At 39.5% G+C, this 22,672-nt stretch overlaps 1 long non-coding RNA gene across 3 annotated transcripts; it reads left to right on the forward strand.

Moving 5' to 3' along the window:
* The first annotated feature begins 194 nt into the window (after positions 1–194).
* On the forward strand, positions 195–21,869 carry LOC138744242 (uncharacterized). 3 transcript variants are annotated; one of them, XR_011345387.1, is made up of 6 exons: positions 195–302; positions 5,315–5,456; positions 8,477–8,573; positions 15,912–16,048; positions 18,449–18,559; positions 20,828–21,869. It is a non-coding gene; the product is annotated as an uncharacterized lncRNA (long non-coding RNA). The 3 variants fall into 3 exon arrangements; XR_011345388.1 differs by having other exon boundaries at positions 8,493–8,573; XR_011345389.1 differs by lacking the exon at positions 8,477–8,573.
* The last annotated feature ends 803 nt before the right edge of the window (positions 21,870–22,672 follow it).

Consider the following 22,672-nt stretch of genomic DNA (forward strand, 5'->3'; position numbering starts at 1 on the left):
ACCACCACCACCACCCCCCCGCTGCCGGCTCTCTGCTGCCTCTCGCACTGACTGAGCTCACTGCGCCTCCCAGCCACCCGATCCTCCCTCCCCCTCCCTCACCCCCCGGCACCCAACTCCCCCCACCCTTCTCTCTCTCTCTCCCCTCCTCCTCCTCCTACCGACGTGATGGCGTCATCATCCCGATGAGGTCATCGCGGACCGCTCCCACGCGAGCGCGCCCGTCGGGGTCGCGCGCACCACGTGCCCGGGGCGCCTGGTTGGTCGTGGCTTCAGGCCCAGCGAGGTCGGACAAGCCTCGGGTGAGTTCTGGCCACCTCACTATGTTGTCAGGGACGTGCCCCATCCCAGTGTAAACACTGCAGTAAACCACCTCACACCATAAATAGGGCAAATCAGGCCAAAGGTGAGGCCGTGTCTTTGGTTCATTGATCATTCAGGAATCTGAGGGAAGAAGCTGTCCTTGTGCCACTGAGTCCAAGTCTGCAGGCTCCTTCCCCCCCACCCTGACCCTTTTTCCAGGGTGACGTAGGGGGGGGGGGCATGGCCTTGAGGAGAGAGGCTGCTTTCTTGAGATGCCTCCTCTTGTGGGTGTCCTCAATGGAGTGAAGACTGCTCCCTGTTACATATAAAGCACCTATGATGGTGCAGGCTGAGTTAACAACCCTCCAGAGTTTTTTTTTTGTTCTTATCCTGAGCACCAGGCAGTAGGGGGGGTTTACAAACTGGGGCTGTTCAGGGCTCGGGTTTCCTCCAGTGTAGTGGGCCCGCTGCAGTCCCTGACACACTGGGCTCGAAATCGGCCACCGGCCAATTTGGTGAGGCAGGGATATAGGTATCCCCACCGGAAGTCGCTATTTTCATTTTATGGGCAAGCGCTGATTATCACAGCGACCTCCCCTGAGCTGCTCACTCTCCGCACTCGAACCCCCCCCCCCCCCCCCCAACGTGTCACTGAGGATGTGCACGCACTGACATCATCTTCCACCCGGGCAGTCATCTAGCGATTACAAATTGAGCAGCAGGACGTCTACGTGGGTCAGCCATCCAATTCCGAGGTGGTTTGCCAACCTGTGCGGTTTTAAAAAAATTCTAGCCACCAATTGGCCTGTACACGGGTCAATAAGGCAGGTTAGACTCATGTTACAATCTAATTTGTAAACCCTAACTGATGCAACCAGCCAAAATGCTCTCCATGCTACACCTGTAGAAGTATGCAAGTCCAGTGACACACCAAATCTTCTCAAATGTCTCATAAAGTATATCCACTAGGAAGGATATGGAAGCTATGGAGAGGGTGCAGAGGAGATTTACCAGAATGTTGCCTGGATGGGAAAATAAGTCTTATGAGAGCTAGGACTTTTCTCTCCGGAGCAAAGAAGGATGAGAGGAGACTTTATGGACGTCCATAAGATTATGCGAGGCACAGATAAGGTAGAAAGCCAGTGTTTTTTCTTCTCCTAGGGAGAAAGTAGCAAACTCCAGAGGACATATATACAAAGTGAAGAGAGGAAAGTTTAGGGGAGACATCAGGTGAACATTTTTTACACAGAGAGTTGTGGGTTCCTGGAAAGGGTTCCATGGATTGTGATGGAGGCTGAAACATCAGGGGCATTTAAGAGACTCTTAGACAGGCATATGGATGAAAAAAAATAGAGGGTTACGAGCATGAAAGGGTTTTGTATTCTTTTGCATTTCCTTGCCCCAGCACATGATGCCTGAAGCTCCATGGAAAACAGAACAAAAGTTCTGTGAGGACAGAAGAGCTACAGGGCATCGTGTTCATCTTCGCTTGTGAAGGACAGGCCAGGATGATGATATGTGGTGGAACACTAATACATGCATTGTACTGGTTGGCCCGCTCCTGATACTGTAACTCCTCCCCCTCAGGATTCCTAATAAAGGTGGTATTGCCCAATCACCACCCCCCCCCCCCCCCCCCTCAGTACTGCCTTGGAATCGGGTCAACAGCATGCAAGATATACCTGTAAGTTTATAGTAATTAAAATCTGTTAATCTCGACTTCTGGTCTGTTGGGTCTAAATGATACTGCTACAATATATAGATCAGCACAACATCGAAGGCTGAAGGGCCTGTACTCTGTAATGTTCTATGTTCCAAATTAGTATCTGGACGATGAAGAAGCTTTTTTTTTTGCATCCCATTAGTAAAGGGAACCATTTATTATACAACTTCAATTGCCCTTGAACTGCTTTTTTGAAGTGTTAACTTCATAGAGTTATTCAGTTATTCAACTTGCCCATGGTGACCAAGATAGACCCAGCTCTACCACTTCTACTGGCAGCTCGTTTCACATATTCGACACATTTTGTGTGAAAAGCTCGTGAAAAGTTCCCCCTTCAGTCTTGTTCCTCTCACCTTAAACCTCTGCCCTCCCTTATCCTGAATTTTTTTAAAAACCAATTGTGTTTATCTATCATTGAGGTCACTTACCAGTTCCAGGATGTTAAAAGATGGGACATTTCAGGATTTTCACCTAACTCACTGAAGAATCAGCCAATGCCCCACACCTCGAGCAACTAAGTTCGATCCTGACCTCCAGGGCTGTGTGAATAAAGTTTGTATGTTCTCCCAATTAGTTTGTCTCTGCATAGAGACCTCTACTACACTCCCCATACACCCATGACTGTGTGGCCAAACACAACTCCAACTCCATTTAAAAAATTTGTGGATGACACCGTCCTCGATGGCAGGATTTCTTTTTTTTTCCAAAATATACTTATTGACCATCAAAAACAACTTTGTACTTAACAAGCTCAAAGACCAGCAGCAACAGAAATTCACCAGAACAATGGGTATTTAAACAAAACTGGTTTTATTTTCTTAATACATAATAATAAGATCAATACTTAACTATTAACTTAACCTAACCCCCTTCTAATTCTAAGCGCACAAGTATATAATATTTATGTGGTCAGGAAAGTTCTTTTTCACTGTCCATTCATTCACTGTTCACTTCTCTGAGTTCACTGGTATTAGGCAATCTTCCATACTGTGTATAGAATTGAACAGATATTATATTCACCAGTCTCTAGTGCTTTAACTTAAGTTGTTATCATTTAGGAAGATCTTTGTTGGTATCAGAGAGATATTCTTTGCTCATTGTACACACAAACTGATCTCCTTTAATCAGCAAATGAAGTGTCTTACCGAAGAAACACGCCCCCCCCCCCCCCCCCCATCCTTGGGTTTTGAACAAAAGATAACCTCTACTTCCAGGTTACCACAAGGAGTTATTATTTTTCCCACAAGGAGTTATTCTTTTTCCCCTATTTCAGCAGAAACACAATAACCAGCCACAGCCTCTGCAATTGATTACAGAGATTTAGAATAGGCTGAACTCAGATCTCAAAATCTGTCTTGAAGCAGGTTTACCAACTTGCAGCCTTCATCACAAACTGTTGCAGAATACTCTGACAAACAATGGACATTTTCTCTCTGCTAAACCACATCACCCCTCGTAGGACAACAAACTCCAACCAGACATTTAAAACTTAAAACTCTGTTTAAAAGCAAAGGAGTTCTCAGTTCTTGAGCCTGAACACTGTTCAAACATGCTGGTCCATTAACACCTACACTCAGCAACTATGGGTTTTTTTTTAAGGTAACCCTCACAAGATTCTGTTTCCATGATCTTATGATCCATAACTTCTTCAACCCTGTGAACAACTAACACCTCTGGTACAGACTGTTCTCCACTACTTTCTTTTCATCAAAGTAAGGTTTCAACATGTTGATATGACAAACCTGAGTTTTATTTCTACAATCTGGAGTATTTATCACACACTTAACATCATTTTGTTTTGATTTTACTTCATATGGCCAGAACATTTTGGTCTAAGAGGATTCTCATGTGTTGGAACAAAATCAACGTTATTTCCTGGCTTAAAATTCCTCACTTGAGTCTTCTTGTCAAATAATTGCTTAATTTTACCCTGAGCCATTTTTAAATTCTCATGAACCAAAGTCCATGCTTTTTGTAACCGATCTTTAAATTTAGAAACATGATCCACCAAATCCAACCGTACATCTCATTAATCCACTGTTCTTTTAACAACATTAAAGGTCCTCTAACCTGATGTCCAATCACAATTTCAAAAGGGCTGAAACCTAATGAATCCTGCACAGACTCTCTTACTGGAAATAACAGTAAATAAATACCTTCGTCCCAATCCTTTCTATTCTCCAGACAATAAATCCTCAACATATTTATAAGAGTAGAATGAAAACTTTCCAAAGCTTTCTGAGTTTCAGGATGGTACGCAGATGAAGTGATCTGTTTAATTCCCAGCTCATTAATCAACTGCTGAAACAAAGCTGACGTGAATTTACTTCTTTGATCATTTTGGATCTTTTTAGATAACCCAAAAACTGTGAAATTTTTTTGCAAAGCCTTTACTACTGTTTTTGCTTTCATATTCCTCAGTACTGATTTCCAGCTTTGGTTTTCGGCTGGGGACCCACATAAGTCACAATAACTCTAGTGAAAAGTTTCCCAACAATAGGAATAGGTTGCAAAGGAACTACTGGAGGACGCCGGTTCGGTTTCCCCACAACCTGACAAAGGTGACATGTCCAGCAACAACTTACAGCACCCTTCCTCAAACCAGGCCAGAAAAATTGTTTCAGCATTTTATTCATGGTCTTTTTTTACTCCTAGATGACTTCCCAAAGTTTACTATGGGCCAAATTAAAAATTTTATTCCATTAGGCTTTAGGAATGACCACCTGTTAAATCATCACTCATTCTTCATTTGCAGGCACATCACGAGGTTTCCATTTTCTCATTAACATTTCACCTTTCCAAGGCATTTCCTTAATCTGCTCCTCATCCCCAGCCTTCTCGCTCAAGTCAGTAATATCAGAATCTGTCTTGCTGCTCAATTAACCCTTTCCTTGACAAAGACAAATCCTGACTCTCAAATTTAACTTGCTCTTTCTGGACTATTTCAGAAGTACTGGGCAAGTGTCTATCAACTGGATCTTCCTCTGCTCTCATCATTTTCAAAGATCTTGTCACAGCACATGCAGGATATATCTCACAATCTTCATCAACCTCACCCTTACTTGGCTTATTTGTTAATCTCAACACCGACCCAACTTTATCTTCTGCCAAGTCATTCCCTAGTAAGAATGAGACTCCTCGCATGAGCAACTTTGAAATAACTCCTACTATAACGAATCCTTTAACGAATTCCGAATTCAACATTATTTTGTGCAAAGTTATTGATTCAACATTTCCTCCAACACCTCTAATCAAAGTCGTCTCTCCTGTGTCCGTCTTTTGATCAAGGGTTGAAATATTCTCCAACAACAGTGGCTGGGCAGCCCCAGTATCTCTGAGAAGTTTAAATGGCACTTGGGAAGTTCCTTTTTTACTGAATTCAAGCCCTCTGACACAAAAGGTTTGAATACATCCAGAACATCCTTACCAGGTATGAAATTTCTGTTCTCATTAAGTTCAGCTGTCTGAATACAAGCTTCTGGTAATATCTCCTTTTTTTTCTTCTTTTTCAACACTAAATAACTTGCAAGAACATGACCAAGTATCTAACAATAATGACAAACAAAACCTGAAATTCTGTCCTTTCCTAATTTACCCTCTTAATATTCTCTCCAGACTTAATTTCATGTTTACTGGCCTGTTCCACATTAACCTTCTGAAAAGGCTTTTTCTCTGGTGAAATTTTCTTTTGTGAGTTAAAGAATATTCATCCGCTAATCTAGCCAGTTCTTGCCATGTCTCCATGTCTTTCTCATCCAGATATAATTTGATATCATTGGGAATACACCTTTTAATTCCCTCTTACTCTGTTGATGTTCCTCCCTAATCTGCCTACACCCACACATACTTACTACACTAGTCTCCGTATTAAGACTAAGCTGAGGGGACAACTCTGTACATCCACAATGTTAAAATGTTATTGCCTCTAAAACATCCTTGCCTCTAAACGTCAAGGACTCGGATAGTAGGCTTATGTAGAAAATAAACATATTCATCCCTCCTGTTAATTTTGAATTAGATTTATAGGCACATTGTAAGGCACTTCGGTCAGCTCTACATCATCCACCCTAATTAATTCACATATAAATTTAACAGTAGTAAATGCTGTATTATATAAATCTTGGAATTCCGCCTTCACAACCTTAACAAGTTTGGTAACTGCAGATTAAAATACGAATGTCCAACAAGTGGCACGTCCCCACTGCAATCACCATTTAATCAGTTATTTTTCAACGTCTTGACATATACCTGTACTCTCATTTCTTCAGCTGAGAGGAAATCGTTCACCTCGTCATCATCGTCAGTAACCCGTAGTTGGGCTGGGTAGATTAATCCATATCGAACCCCCTGTAGGATTCGTAGTTCCTGTTTGACGTTGTTGAACATCACCTGGGCTTTGGCCACTTTCACAGTAAGGTCAGGGAAAACTGAGATAGTCATCCCCTTCAGTTTTGTCTCATGGCATTCTCTGACATAGTGTAGGACATCCATACGATCGCTGTGATAATTAAGGCTGGCCACTATGGTATTGACCATAGGGTGTGGTGAGATCGGTTCACTAGTTGCTCTTTATCCAGTTCACAGACCTCTTAATAAAGCTGATACTATGTTTTTACTCATGCTGTCAGTTCCTTCGTTCTGGACCTCGCTTCCAAATCCTCACATCTGATTTCCAGCTTTTATCATATCAGTGGTGAGAGTTTTAATTTTTATTTTGCGTTGAGCAGATGTCATTGGTATACCCCGACATTGAAATTTTTAACTTTGCAACAGTCTGGTGTCTGTAGATACTTTTTTGGTCACAGATTGTGTTTTTACTGCTTGTATCTTGACTTAAGGGCAGCCAGTTCTTCCCCAATATGTATTCTTATCTCCATTTTAATGGTTTCCACAATGTCTTTACAAAGTTCAGTCAGAACTACTAGCCTTGGCTGCTCAAAGTCATTTACTGGTTCTTCTTGATCTGACAGTAAGCCGCCCAAGGGGACAGGATCAGGTGAGGCTAAGACTTTAGTCTGCAGAGAAGGCCTCTGGCTATTTTTAGCCCTCTTGTTAGGCATTTCAGCCCTTCAAAATCCACCCCTGCTACTTCAAAGTATAATCAAATGTCAACTATAATCAAATGGTAGGTCACTGCCTGGCTTGCTGTTAAATAATACTTTATTAATATAATTCACTAGAGCTCTGAAGGTTGTGACTTACTCCATCAACCGTTCTCTAGTACTCCTTCTAGGCAGGATCAATAATGAAGTGGAGTACAGAAGTGTGATACAGGGACTTGTGGGTTGATACCAGGGCAACAGCCTCTCCCTCAAAGGTAACAATTCCAAAGAGCTGGTTATGGACTTTTGGGGGGAGGGACAAAGCTCACTGCCCCGTCTACATTAACAGTGCTGACGTGGAGAGAGTAAGTATTTTTTAGGGGTAATATTTCCAGTAACTTGTCCTGGTCACCCACATTGAAGCAATGCCAAGAAAGCCTGAGGAAATTTGGCATGTCACCAGCAATCCTCTAAACCTCTGCAGGTGCACCAGTGAAACCATCCTACTAGGGTGCATCTCTGTTATATGGGAACTGTTCCACCCAAGACAACAGAAACTGCAGTCCATCATACACACTACCCTCCCTTCCATGAACTCTATCCATAACTCCCACTACCTTGGCAAAGCAGCCAACACATTAAAAGACTCATCCCAATCTGGCCATGTTCCTTTTACCCCCGCCCCACCCCACCTCCCTTTAGAAAAAAGATTCACAAGTGTGAGATCATGCACCACCAGATTCAAGGGTACTTTCTTTTCTGCCATTATCAGACTCCTGATTGAATATCAAAAGAGGAAAATTATGTTTCTGTTGCTCTATTCCAACTTAAACTTCTCTGTAAACCTGCATTTTTGTGCTGTGTCTTACTTGTACTTTGTATGAGATAGCTACAGGTCTGGTTGCAAAACAGCCTCAATCACTACAATAAATGAACTTGAACATGACTAAAGTGTGCTGTTCAGTAGGTGAATTGATTTCGGTGGACGTGCCAGTTCACTTGGAGGATTGTTAATGTTTCAAATTCTCTACATGAAGAGTTGTGAGTGATCAATAATTATAATTGAAAATGAGACAATGAATTTATTATCATATACATGGTACAATGTACATATGTACCAAAATTCTTACCTGCTGCAGCTGAATAGGTACTTCATAAAAAAACTACAATAGTATACCTTAAATTAAAAAGAGATAATAAATACACAAGATGGATAATTAATAAATGTTCAGTTATCATTTTTTCAAGAAAAAAAAACAATTCAAGTATTCATTGCTGAGATCAATGCATTTTTTGGATATCAGAGTCAAGGCTTATGGAGATCAGATCAGAAAGTGTGCAAGATAAACACTGGTGATCTTATTAAATGGTGGAATAGATAATGGAATATAGTCTACTCTTGTTTTAGTTCTTTGTTTTTAAAGGTGGTGAAATTTTGGCATGACCGTCTGCCTCCTGGACAAGCCTCCATTCAAAAGACAAAAACAAACGCGGTTGGAAATCATGTAAGCTTTGAGATACAGATAACTGAATGAATTCAATATCAAATTCAGAAAATATATTACAGTCACTTAAGATTTGACAAATGTGGTTGCTATTACAGAAAACATGTTTAAAAATATGTTCCTGACTAAACAAGTTGTCATTGGAAAATATTCATGTTCTTATTTCCTAATTCCCTCCTCTTCATGGTCTCCATCTACATCTCCGGCTATCTAGGAAAGGCAACCAACATACTAAAAGACCCATCACACCTCGGATATATGCTCTTCTCTCTTTCGCATTTGGTGGTTTGCAGGGATTTTTAAAGCTAATTTTAATCGTTTTTGCCATTTCCAAATTTAAATTTGGACATACAGCACAGTGACAGGCCCTTTCGGCCCATGATCCCGTGCTGCTCAATTACACCTACAACCCCTGGTATGTTTTGAACGGTGGAAGGAAACAGGGGCCCCCAGAGGAAACCCACACAGACATGGGGAGAAGGTATAAACTCCTTACAGACAGTACTGGAACTGAACCCAGGTCACTGATGTTACAGCCTTGAGCCATCCGCTACCCTCACCATTCCTCTCTCTTTTCACTTCCTGATTTGCGTAGGTGATTTGTTTCTGGCCCTGAAATTTGACCTAGTCAAATTTAAGTGTGGCACAATAATTTGCTTTTTTGCAGGGGTCTCTGCAAAATTCTTAGAGGTCTCTGAGAAATGTTCTTTTCAATATTTAATACGCTTATACATAGATAATAACAAGAATATATATCCAACAAAGTAAACATATATTAACAAATAGCTGTGAACAACCTATGAAGGAGACAAAAATTTTTTATATAAAACAAAATCTATTCTAATAATCTAACCCTTCCCTTACGAAGTTATGATTAAACATATATGTTCCATTAAAGCATGAAAAGAAGGACAAGCAAGCCGTAAAATGGGACCGTTTTACAGCACGGAAACAGGCCATGGCGGCCCTTCAAGTCCATACCGGTTCACTTGAACAACTCCACTTGATCTTATAAATTCTGAAAATAATTAAGGAAAGGACCCCATAAATTTAGAAAATTAAGGCTCATTACATTAGAAGAGCATCTACTTTTTTCCAGAGTCAAGCATGCCATCGCCGCATCAGATAACCATTGAGTATGTGTAGGAGAGACAATATCCTTCTATCTCATAAGCATAGCTGTTCTGGCAATAAGCCCAGACAAATTTAAATCAGCTGACTTACTTTTTCCAAATAGGGCAAAAAAAGGATTGAGAGCCAAATTATTATTAAAAACTAAAGACAAGGTATGGAAGATACTTTCTCAATAATTGGAAAGCAAGGAACACAACCAAAACGTATGAAATAATGTACCTTCTTCAGTCTTACATCTATCACATTTTGACAAAAAATTAGAATAAAATTTAGATAATTAAACTTTGGAAAAGTAAGCTCGATGTACTACTTTAAATTGTAACAATGAATGTTGGGTGCATAGAAAAGATGAATTAACCAATTTCAAGATTTAATCCCATGTAGCATCAGAAAATTCTTGTTGAAAATCTTGATCCCATCGTTTCTTAGTCTTGTCCTGGGAATTACCACTAAACATCAATAATAACTCCTAGAGAGCTGATAACAACTTTTAAGTATTCAGCTTAAGATTATAAATCTTCTCTATCATCTTTAATTACAAATATTGAGGGAGTTTTAATATCAAGGAATTTGAAAAGCTCCTAATCTGTAAATATCTTAATAAATGATGTTTAGTTATTTTAAATTTAGAAGATAATTGTTCAAAAGAGGCCAAATTTTGGTCAATAAAGAGATCTTGTAAAGATTGGATACCAAACTCTGACCATTGACAAAAAACAAAATCTTGCACCGAAGGTAACAAAAAATGAATTAGCTAAAATATGACTGATTAATAAAAACCTATGGTATCCAAAATGTTTTCTAAATTGAAATCAAATCCTCAACGTATGTTTAACAACTAAGTTATCAGTTAATTTAGAAGCAGAAAAGGGTAATGGATCTCCAACTATCGAAATGAGGGAATACTTCTTGGTTGAATCAATTTCCAAATTAATCCAAATAGAAACATTCTGTCTGTCCTTATGATGAATCCAAAAATGTATAAACCTGTATCTAATATTAGTTTCCCAATAATATAATCTAAAATTAGGCAACACCAATCCTCCTTTCTTTTTAGGATTTTGAAGTAAAGTTTTATTAAGATGATTTATTTATTTATTTCTCCAGACAAAGGAGTGGATCAAAAAAGGTTTTGGGAACAAAGACTGGTACAGCTTGAAACATATATAGGAATGTAGGCAGGATATTCATCTTTATAACATTAATACGTCCAATTAGGGACATTGAAAGAGGAGACCATTGAATTAAGGATTTCTTAATATGGTTCATTAAAGTAAGAAAGTTCTCCTTAAACAACTTGTTGAAATTCTTAGTAATAGAAACACCTAAATAATTAATTTGATTCCAACAATTTTAAAAGGAACAGCAAAATCTAGAGAATTGACTAAATTGATAAAGGAATGATAAAATAGCTGGAATTGAACAATCGGGGTTAGATATATACTATAAAACATCATCTGCATAAAGCAAGACCTTACGAAAATCCCACCCCTTATAATACCAGAAATGTCATCAGATTGTCGAAAGGCCATTGCTAATGGTTCTAATGCTAAATTAAACAATAATGGGCTAAAAGGGCAACCTTGTCTAGTTCCATGGCAGAGTTTAAATGGTTTGGATTTCATTGAGTTGGTAAAATTTGAAGCAGTAGGAGACAAATATATTAATTTAATCCAATTAATACATTTTGGGGCAAAATTCAATTTCTCTAATACATTAAATAAATAGTTTCATTCTACTCTATTAAAAGCTTTTTCGGCATCTAAGGAAACAATACCTTCAGAAGGTGAAACAGAGGGATAATAAAGGATATTTAATAAAGTTTGGATATTAAATAGTGAATTATGACCCTTTATAAACCTAGTTTGATCTTCAGAGATAATAAAAGGCATAATCTAGTCTATGGGCCAAAACCTTAGACTGATAATTTTCAATTTGTTTCTTCTGCTTCTAGCCTAGAGATCAACCATTTTCTTCAGTAAAATGTCATTAGATCTGCTTAGCAAAGAATTAACTTCTTGTACATCTGTAAGATTGGCTTCTTGAATCTCAGCTGCCTATTCCAATTCCTTGATTTTTGCATCAAGAGTTTCAATAGATGACTGTAATGATTCAAGAGTCTTTATTTTGGTATTTGTTTAATTTAAGGGATGGGAGGGGAGGGTGTAAGGAGGGGGAAATAAAGACTCTGTAAATCATATCATGTGGAAAGAGAGTGTAAAATTCTGTTTATTAGGTTTGCATGTTTTAAAAAAAATAAAATATTCAAAAACAAAGAGTCTTGAAGACCTGAGTAAGAGAAGATTTAATCTCCTTCCCATCTCTTTTGGATTCTTTAACGTCCTTCCTTAGGTTTAATAAGCTCCATTATAAGTAAGAGTTGAATCTTCAGAGGTAGAGATTTCTTCCTCCCCTCTTCCAGCTTTAGCTCCACGGATGCTCATAATAAACATAAGTAGGGAAAAAAATTATGAAGAAAGAGGAGAAAACATAAAACCAAAAACAGGAAAGAAGTAATTTAAAAGAACAAGGGCATGGGAGCTGGAGAATTAAAAGGAGCCTGGATAAACTAAAAAAACTTGTCACTCCATGAACTGCCAGCAGGGAACTCCTGAGAAGAGGTAAACTATGATATATGTTGCCCAATTAATACAGTAATATTAATTGGGAAACTTCTCAAAATCATAGATAGTATGTTTTTTTTAAGTGATAGCAGTATTCTTCCTTATGTATCAGGTCTATCCCTATAAAATGCAATGTTTTGGTTATTTGCATGTTGAGTTTCATTGCTTTTTGCGAATGTAGCTTGCAAATTGTTTATAAATTTCATTCTTCAGTTCTGTCATCTAAAGAAAATAATTTGTAACTGCAAAGATTCTCACTACTTTCCTTTGTTTTGTCTTGGTTTTAATGCTTTAAAAATGTTGCAAACAACTAGAAAAAATGTTCACATATTGAATCATAGAAAGTTGTCACTAAGACACGTTTTTTCTCTCTGAAAATGGAAAGGTTCTTGTGAATTGTAATCTTAAAAAAAAAACACTCCATGCAATTATAAACCAGCCTTCTTCCATGCACTCAGAATATTTACTGAGGTTGGAAGGGCAAGAATGAAATGAAGTGATGACATCTCCTGTCCTTTCTGATTTTATTTCAGATTTGCAGCATCTAAAGTTTTTGCTTGTAAATGGTTGGTTTAGCTATGCTGTCAGTCATCCTTGTTAATCTTCAGATTTGCCAACGACACCACAGTGGTGGGCCAGGTATCAAATAAAAATGAGACAGAATGCAAGAAAGATTGAAATTCTAATGGCATAGTGTCAAGATAATAACCTCTGCCTCAGCGAAAAACAGTTGAGGAGGATGAGCATTGACTTCAGGAGAGGGGGCACAGTCCCGCATTCCTGTCCACATGAATGGTGCTGAAGTTGAAAGAGTAGCTTCAAGTTCTTAGCAATAAATAGCTCCAAGGACCTGACCGGGGACAAACACATTGAGGCAACAATCAAGAAAATACACCAACGCCTCTATTTTCTTAGGAATCTGAGGAAGTTTGATATTTTCCCCATGTCCCCTTACTAACTTCTATAGGTGCACCAACAAAGTCAGACTTGCTGGATACATCACAGTGTGATGTGAGAGCTGCTCTGCTCAAGATCAGAGGACACTACAGAGGATAATGAATGCAGCTCAGAACATAATGCTAATCACACCTCGAGAACATTCTCCCTCCTCCCATTGGGTCGAAGGTTTAAGAATGTAAAAGCACTCACCAACAGGCTTTAAAACTGTTTCTTCCTTTCAATCATCAGACTCCTGAATGAATACCATAAGAATCATATCAATCTGCCCTTGCTTGGTGCTAGTTGATCTTCCCTTTTCATTGTAATCCCACCCTCTGTAAATTGTAATCTTTAATTGACTGTATTGAATGAAGATCTACCGGGACCAATGCCTGAAGAGGGCGCACAAAATCAGTGAACCGGTGCGGACTCGAAAGGCCAACGTGGCCTGTTTCCGCTCCGTAAATGGTTATATGGTATGAATATTAGAGCTAACCTTTCAGCTTGTTCGCAGAAGAAGCCTTCTCAAAGTACCAGGCAAATAAAAATAAAACTTAATCTGTTCAGTGACATTTAAAATGTTCCTCTGATTTGCAGACCAGTTGAAGACCATTCACCAGGACCTTTAAAGTTGTAGTTACAGGCTATAAATCACCAGTATTTCCTCTTGCCAAGACCTCTCATTGAATTTCCTACCTCAGAGAGATGTGAGTGCTCTGCTGTTGAGTGTATCCAAGGTGATTGTTGAACCATAAGGGAATCAAGGGATGCAGTGATGAAGATGGAAAGTGGGCATAGAAAGATAAAGGACAGAAACAGTCCCTTCAGCCCATCAAGTCCGCCCCAGCCATCAAGCACTATTTTGCTCTAATCCCGTTTCATTCACCCCAGATTCCCATCTGCTCCTCCCCAGGTTCTACCATCCATTTACAATGATCTATTAACCTACCAACTAACCTGGAGGAAACCCAGCTCCTGAAATCCATAATTCAACCTTTGAATTATTGGGTGGTTGAGACCGTCTCATGTTTTTTACGAAAAATCTGAAGGAATATATGAGGTGATGGACATCTTCAGCAAACCTTTGGCTAAGATACTTAGCTAGAATTCTTTTTTATTCTTGGCAAGGACCTTTAAGATTGACTTGTCCGAGCATGCTGTGGCTGAGACTACTTTAGAAGAGGAAGGTATACTGTTAAATTTCCTTTCTGTCGATGAAAACATTAGGATACTTGAGGATGACTTTTCATAAGTGCCCTTCTTTCCTTTCCCTTAAGCTGTCCCTTGGGATCAAAGAACCTTACTTCCATTCCATTTTTGTGGTTCTGGAGCAGCCAATGAGACAAATGCTGGAAATTCCAAAGATGGGGAAGAGAATGACTGATGGGTCATGGAGGGGAATAGTTTGTGAGGTGATCTACCACTGATGTAGACCCTGAATACCATCCCAAATGCTTTTTTCCCATTTCATGAGTCAGATGTAATATTTCTTCAAAGAAGCTTTGAGTTTTTATTCTTATTTTTATTCCTTTCTTTCTTCCTTTCTTTTCTTCTATTCTACACTTTTCTTGAGACTGTGGGAGGAGGGGTTTGCTGGGGTATTATCATCATGTAATTGATACTCAATATATTATTACATCTGTATTTTGAAATATATTCGAATGCATGTATTGTTAAAATTTTTAAATAAAATATTCAAAAAAAGGAGGCTTTGTGTGCATTTCTTAATTGTTTCCTCTGTCCGCTCTCATGACAATTTTGTTAAAGATGAGTTGCAATGTAACAGCAAGAAAGATTGAGAAAAGTATAGAAGCTTGACACAGCTTTGTATGACAGTCTTCACTGAGAATGGTTCTTTTGTAGACCCATTGGTTAATCACAGTTTGCAATACTGCACTTTAACATGGGCTACATTCAAAAAGAATATTAGACATTTATTTGGCGAATGCATGCATATCAGTAAGTGCTTCTTAATGCAAATCTTCCTCTATCATTTCTGACATTAAGCATTCACAAAAGATTCACTTGAAGACATATTGTATGTATTGATGTTGAACCTTGCAAACCACAGAGACATTGATGACTGCCTCATATTTCAACATCACAAAAGGTGATCAACGGTTTTTTTAAGCAGGCCTGGCAAAGATCCAGACAACCCAATAATTCAAGGACTTATGACAACAGGTTGAGTGAACCCGGCCTTTTCTTCTTGGAGTGACGGGGATGAGAGGTGACCAGACAGAAGTGTATAAGATGATGAGAGCCATTGATCATGTGGATAATAAGAGGCTTTTTCCGAGGACTGAAATGGTTGCCACAAGAGGACAAAGGTTTAAGGTGCTGGGGAGCAGGTACAGAAGAGATTACAGGGGAAGTTTTTTTAAGCAGAGAGCGGTGGGTGCGTGCAATGGTAGTGGAGGCAGATATAATAGGGTCTTTTGAGAGACTTTTGGATAGGTACATGGAGTTTAGAAAAATAGAGGGCTATGTGTAAGCCTAATAATTTCTAAGATAGGGACATATTTGGTACAACTTTGTGGGCTGAAGGACCTGTATTGTGCTGTAAGTTTTCTATGTGTCGATGACTACCCTGACTGTAAACCTGTGCATATAAAAACAAGTAGTGACTTGGATTTTGTAGGTTAAACGTGAAGTGGAACATTCCTGTGGCTTCATTGGTGAAAACAACATTCGTGCACAAAGGTCCAGAGGAGGAAACCCAAATCGTGAAAGCACAAAGTTCCAGTTGGATCTGGGGACAGTTCCAAAAATGTTAAGGTGAAGAATGATGTTTTCTCAATAACTTTAGGCATTTGCAATGATTTCTTGTTAAATTTTAAGAAAAACAACAAAGTAATATTTTGATTTTTAGTAAACTATCATTTCATAGAAAAGCGCAGTAAAAAACCTCACCTAAAGCTGATCCTTATCCCCAGTCCCAAGAGATATCCATTTGACAGGCACAGTGGTGCAGCAACCTTGACCTTGAGTGCTTTCATTGTGGAGTTGGCATGTTCTACCTCTGATCACATGAGCTTCTGCTGGGTGCTCTGATTTCCTCTAGCATGGGATGGTTAATTGACTAAATTTCCCTGTGACGTAGGTAAGCGGCAAAAGAATAAAATGGGAAGTTGATGGGTATATCAGAACAACGAAGTTGCAGGAAAGAAGAGAGGAACAATGGGATTGCTCTGCTGTATATCAGTATGTACCCAGTGTGCTAAAATGCAACTGATTGCATCGTATTAACTAACACAGAGGCTTGTGAATATTAGGAATAAGATGGTGGACAGATACATGGATAGGAAAGGTGTAGAGGGATATGGGATTAATGTGCATAAAGGGGTTTAACATCGATAGGCATCACGATTGGCAAGGATGAGGTGGGCTGAAAGGGTCCATTTCTGTGTTGAACAATTCTGCGATAAAACTTCCCATCATTTGACAGGCATATTATCCCTTCCCAGACCCTTCTCCACTACAGCCCGGCCCATACATACACTTTTAAAATTGAAATGCTTCTCTCTCCTCCAACCTTTCAACCTACTTTTTCCATTATCCATCCCCATTCCTGCAACTACCCCTTGCCACCAGCCATTCTCCCCACCCTCATCTTTCATTTAACCTTGCAACTCTATTTTTTAAGATGGCCTTCTTTCTGCTTTGGCTCATGCTTTTAGACTTTCCACCCTCTCATTCACTGTCTTTTGAGATTCTAGAAGGTACTGCACCCACCGAGTTATTGTCAGAATTCTAAACCCCCGTTGGGTTCTGATCCCACCAACTATACATGCACATTGTGACAATGAAGATCTTCTTTCTCAGGCACAAAGCGCAGGAGAGGACAGACGTGCTCAGGTGATGTAACTGAGGCCAGTCAGCAGACAGAGAGCAAATAATGACTGATTTCTATTTGAGTCTGGTTAACACCCACTGCTAACCATTTAGGTCTAAATACACCAAGAAAGAAAATCTGACTGTCTCTGTTCACAAGTAAACAAAGTCATGCATCCAGCACCAGAGTGATTTTACATGGGGCTCCAAATGAAGAGAGGCTTGGTGAGGAAAAAGCAAACACACTTGGAGAAAGAGACATTTATCATTCAAACAATGTTCAACTCAGCTGATGGCTACCAAATCAATCCAATTATAAAATGTTAATACCATTTTATATAATCTTAACTTCACTGTCATCTAAATTTCTTTTTAAAATTACTTATTTGTGGTGAACAAGCACAATAAGTTTTACTATTTGATGCAATCATATAGGTAACAGGTACTCTCTTTTCTGTTGGAATTCTGCTGAATTTTATACATTACTGATAACCCAATGCTGAACAATAGCTAGAGGTGACAACAACCTTGTAAGATTAAGGCATAACCCTTGTTTAAATGGAAGTTGGCTGTATCTTTGGAACTCTTTACCTGTTACAGGTGCAGCTGGAAAGAGAGAAATCCAGAGGGGACAATGTTCCCAATATTTTGTAGCTTCAAGCAATTGAATAATAAAAAGGATGAGAATTTTGGTCCCTTGAAGTTTTACACTGTAGTTAAGCTCAGCCTAGGGGCCCGGGTGGTAGTTATTCCGCCACTGCTGTCGACCAGGGTAAGAGATACTGAAATGAAGAATAAGAACAGCATTCATACTGACACTTGGCATGACGGACTTAATGGTGCCACTGTCACTAGAATGATTCTGTTGGAAATTCAGATGTTAAACATTTCATTTATTTTATGTTCGCTATTTCAAATGTTAACTACCAATTATGTCAAAATCTATCTGTACTTCCTTCAAAACTGAAGAAGAAAATATGAAGTTCATGTTTCAGATTAATTACTTTTTTGTGAGAAAAGAAGATTCTTACAATAAGCTTTTGATGTGAGTACAAGCACAGGGGGTGGAAGATGAGGGGAAGGATCCAATTCAGTGTAAGGCAGGAATAATTCAATGCTAAAATGGAGGGAGATAGGAAAGAGTGATGAGAAGAGCAGGTAAAGATGCAAAGCAAGGGTTTGTAATAGTTATAAATTCCACTGCAGGAAACATTATAAATTCCACTGCAGGAAACATTACCAACCTGTACTTCCCCAAAAGAGCCAGAAAATGTTAACACTCTTTTCAACTCCATTTTAAAATGCCGCAACCTATCTTAAACTTTTCATGACTTTTTTTTTTAGAAATTTTGTGCTTCAACAAATAGTATTATTGTGTGGGCCTCAGAGTTTCTTCAGACGTTTACACATCTGGGACACTTTTGGACTGGAGAGGTCAGCAGCTCCCCCTGCAGGGTAAGGATCCTGTTTAGCAAAGATGCTTTACAGCATTATACTCAGGGAAAAATAGTTTCAATACTGTTAAAGTTGAGCTACATTTCAATGCCTAAAATATGCAAGTACAATTTTCTGCCAACATTCTTAAAATAAGTGCCATAAAGCTGGCCAAATGGACCAAGCTAAGCAGCACTAAGTACATTATCTAAATTTTATTTTAGAACTGTATATCTTCATTGCAGCTGAGAAAGTGAGAGTTTGTAGTTTAGATAAACAGCGAACATGCCAAAAGTCTCCTTCACGTTCTAAGGATTTTTTTTTAAATAGCTCACATGCTTATGGCATTGTTACTACAGTTAAACATCTAAAGGAAAAACTTATTTTCATGTCCTTTAGGCAGTCCAAAATTATTTACAGCTGATTAATTACTTCTGCATGCAGTCACTGCTTTACAGCAAGCATTTTACACACAAGGTCCCACTGATAAGCAATAAAATTTCTAATCATTATAATCCTTTGTAATTTGTGTTACCTGAGAATAAATATTCACCAAGAAAATTATTATATTTCTTATTTGCATATTTTCATGCAATCTTGACAGCTGGGAACTGTGTTTAAAGTCTCATCTGTAAGAAAGCATTTTTGATCATGTGGAACCTCCTCAATACCTTATTGAAATCATCCCAAACTTTACTTTCAAAGCCTGAGACAAAGATTGAATCTGAGCCAAGGAACTCTGAATTTACTTTCCTGAAAGCTCAATTTCAACATACTCAGAGAGATGCAGGCAGTGACTCAGACAAGGTGGTAGTCAAAGAAAGTCTTGTTAAGGGGCTTGGCAGTGGCAAGGCGACTCTTGGAGCCAAATTCAGAAAATTTTCATGTAGCACACCATTGGAAACTGAGACAGCAGGGATTTTGTGAGGACATGCTGGTGGCGAACAATTGGTGTTGAAACCCAGAAGCCAGTTTATCAGAATCAGAATTTATTGCCATGAACAAGTCATGAAATTCAGTGTTTTGTGGCAGCTTCGTAGTGCAAACATTCATATTATAACCATCTCACAACATTACAATAAAAATAGCAGTGCACGAAAAGTAAGGCAGTGTCTTTGGTTCATTGATCATTCCGGACTGATGGCAACAGGGAAGAAGGTGTCCTTGAGCCGTTGGCTCTTTAAGCTCCTGTATCTTTTTCCTGATGGTAGCAGAGTGAAGAGGCCATGGCTTGGATGGTGGGGGTCTTAGAGGATAGAGGGTGCTTTTTTAAGACACTGCCTCATATAGATGTCCTTGATGGAGTGAAGTCTGCTGCCTGTGATGTTGCAGGCTGAATTAACAACCCTCTGGAGTTCATCAGCTGCTCAAAAGTCCTGGGAGGTAACCCACCTAAAAAGATTCACACGTTTCTTTTATTTTCACATATAAACATGCAAGTCTCTTAGAGGCCATGGAAAATTACATAGTGGGTATGACAGTTGCCTGAGTTAAACAGTGGTGCACTCAGCAAAGCTAAATCCAATTGAAATGAGCATGGAATTGATCCTATTGCTTCTGAAGTTAGCTACATAAGGGTTAATGCTACATAATTCTAATACTTAAAAAAATGCTGTTGATGGAGCAGCCAAACTGGCCACAAGACTGATAAAATGAACAGTGATTATGGTTGAACAGGTCCTTCTATTCATTGACTGGACTGGCTCTGGCTTGTCATTTTAAAATAGCTGCCTTGAAAAACACATTGACTTTGTCTCACAGGATTCCAAAGCAAGATGTTCCTACGGGACCATGTCAGAACGTGCCTGAAAGCTCGGTTTCAGCAAAGACAGGGTGAGGCTGCTAGAGAGAGAGAGAGAGAGAAGAGAGGAGAGGCTCTGGAAGGAAGGATGGGAATGGGGGAGGAGGAGAGAAGAAGCAGGGAAGGATCTTAAAAGTTTAATGTGAACATTATTAGTGTGCAAATTGTGCAACAATTTGGGATGAAAGAAGTTGCAAACCATAACTCCTGTTACTATCACAACAGTCCCCACTCAACCCTCTGTGCATTCCAAACAAGTGCTGCTTGTGCATTTTTTAAGACATGTGCATTTGCCAAAAATTGGGCTTGGCTACCAAGTGCAAGGACACTTTTAATGAAGAGACTTATAGTCTCAAAGATTATTAGACTCCCTGTCCCAGGAAATGAATTGTGGAATTTAATTTCCACATATAATAAATTAGTTTTAGAGAGTCTCAAGGGATAACATTTTATTGGTTTTCACTTTTTTCTTTCTCATGGTATTACAGCACAGGAGGCTATTCTGCCCATCGATTCATGCCTGTTTGCAGCAGAATGAACCTGTTCCCCTCTGATATTCGGCAAACTGCTATCCCATAAGATCATCAACCCTCTCCTAATTCTCCTGACGTCCACCTGCACCAATGCAATTTACAGTAGCCAATTCTTGAGAGAACATACAAATTGTACATAGTTGGCAAACATGGTGAGGATCAAGATTCAAGATTGCAATTATTGTTATGAATGGGTGCAAAAATACACAAAATACTTTTACCTTGGTTTACCCTGCAACGTCACACAAAAAAGGGCTATTAATGAAGCACCGCTGACAAGTCAAGAAAGAGAAGCAAAAGAAAGTCCCTTCAGAGACGTTGATTGTGTTGGAGCACCATTAACACATAGAAATGGGAGAGGATCTCAGCCAGTCTCACAGTATCCACAGGAGGTAAAGGCATGTTACCTGAGCCCTTCTTCGTTCCTTCACATCATTGGCAAAGTTTCATGGTCACTCTGGAGCACCGCTAACTCTCTGTTGCTCTACATTTTCTTTATTTATTCTTTATCTCAATTCTGTTTTAATTTCCTTCTGTTTATGTCTACTCTAATTCACTTCGTTATGTTCTGTCAATCCTCTCTTTTTCAGTCCTCAAATCCCATCATTTGAGAAGATAAACATCTGTTATTGACAAAGATTTCAGAGACCCCACGGACCTCAGCAAGCTATTAATATCTGCACCAATTTGCAGCAGTAACATTTCTGGTGTTTAAATTTAAATAATCAGACAAGACACAAACTTCACGCTCGCGCGCTTCAGCCAATTCATCTGTATGGATATTTCTTACATTAGGTTATAAGTTCCTTGTCCAAATAAAGCAGGGCTTCCAAAACTGTGACACAGCTATCCCTGGGCTACACAAGTCAAGTTTATTGTCATCTGATTGTACAAGTACAACCCGATAAAACAGAGTTCTCGGACCTCAGTGCAAATAATACATATGCAGGACAAGTACTTCATCTATAAAAATAAATAAATATAGTTTTGTATAGAAGAGAGTCTCGGATGGTTAGTTTGAGCCGTTCCTTTGGTCGCTCATCATTCTCACTGCCTGTGGGAAAAAGCTGTTTCTCAACCTGGTCCTCCAGTATTTCTTCCCCAACGTGAGCAGCTGAACGATGCTGTGTGCAGGGTTGAAGGGGTCTTTAATGATTTTGCACACGCTCCAGACAATGATCCTGGTAGATCACATCGATGGTGGGGAGGGAGACTTAGAATAATCCTCTCTGCCACTTTTATGGTCCTGTGGATTGACCTCTGATCCATTTCTCAGCAGCAACAGTACCACAAAGCGATGCATCCAGTCAGGATGCTCTTGATAGAGCTCCCATGGGAGGTTGACATAATGGTAGCTGGTAGCCTTGCCCGCTTCAGTCTTCTCAGGAAGTGTAGTCGCAGTTGTGCCTTCCCTGACAAGTGAGGTGTTGAGTGTCCACGATAGGTCACGAGTTAAGTGAACTTGGTGCTCTCCACCCTCTCTACTACAGAGTTTTTGATGTGTAGTGGAGAGTGGTCATTCCTGGTCCTCTTGAAGTCCATAATCATCTCCTTCATCTTGTCCACGTTGAGACTCAGGTTGTTATTCTCGCCCAATTTCACGAGATTTTCCACCTCCTCTCTGTATTGTGACTCATCGTTGTTACCGATGAGATCAACTACGGTTGTGTCATCTGCAAACTTGATGACACTGTTGAAGCTGGATCTGACGATGCACTGGTGGGTCAGTAGCATGAAGGATCGGGCTGAGCACACGGCCCTGAGATGTGCCAGTGCTGAGCGTGATGGTGCTTGATATTC

This window comes from Narcine bancroftii, chromosome 10 (genome assembly GCF_036971445.1).
Source record: "Narcine bancroftii isolate sNarBan1 chromosome 10, sNarBan1.hap1, whole genome shotgun sequence".
Taxonomy (NCBI): Eukaryota; Metazoa; Chordata; class Chondrichthyes; order Torpediniformes; family Narcinidae; genus Narcine; species Narcine bancroftii.